This window comes from Capsicum annuum, chromosome 6, assembly GCF_002878395.1.
Source record: "Capsicum annuum cultivar UCD-10X-F1 chromosome 6, UCD10Xv1.1, whole genome shotgun sequence".
In the NCBI taxonomy this organism is placed as follows: Eukaryota; Viridiplantae; Streptophyta; class Magnoliopsida; order Solanales; family Solanaceae; genus Capsicum; species Capsicum annuum.
In genome coordinates, this window is record NC_061116.1 from 197,669,918 (window position 1) to 197,670,274 (window position 357).

The following is a 357-nucleotide window of genomic DNA, read 5'->3' on the forward strand; positions in this document are numbered from 1 at the left end:
ATATTACTAATTAATCTGATATTATATTTTGAACACATAATATGTTTTCTATTATGTACCTTTGCTTATAAGTGAATCTGACATTGAACTAAAGACTAATACGTTTTAAACGTATGTATTACATAACATCATACATGTTGTAAAACATTTATTACTTGTAAAAAAATTACAGAAATTGTTAATATCATGCACATTTATAATGTATGATGCTATATTTTATTTACGAATGTATAATCAAATATTATGCATTCGTAAGTCTACTGGAATGACACAAATTCACTATATATTGCTTTGAATGTATAACAACTTATTATACATTCAAACGTTTACTGGAAAGACACACATTTATTATACATT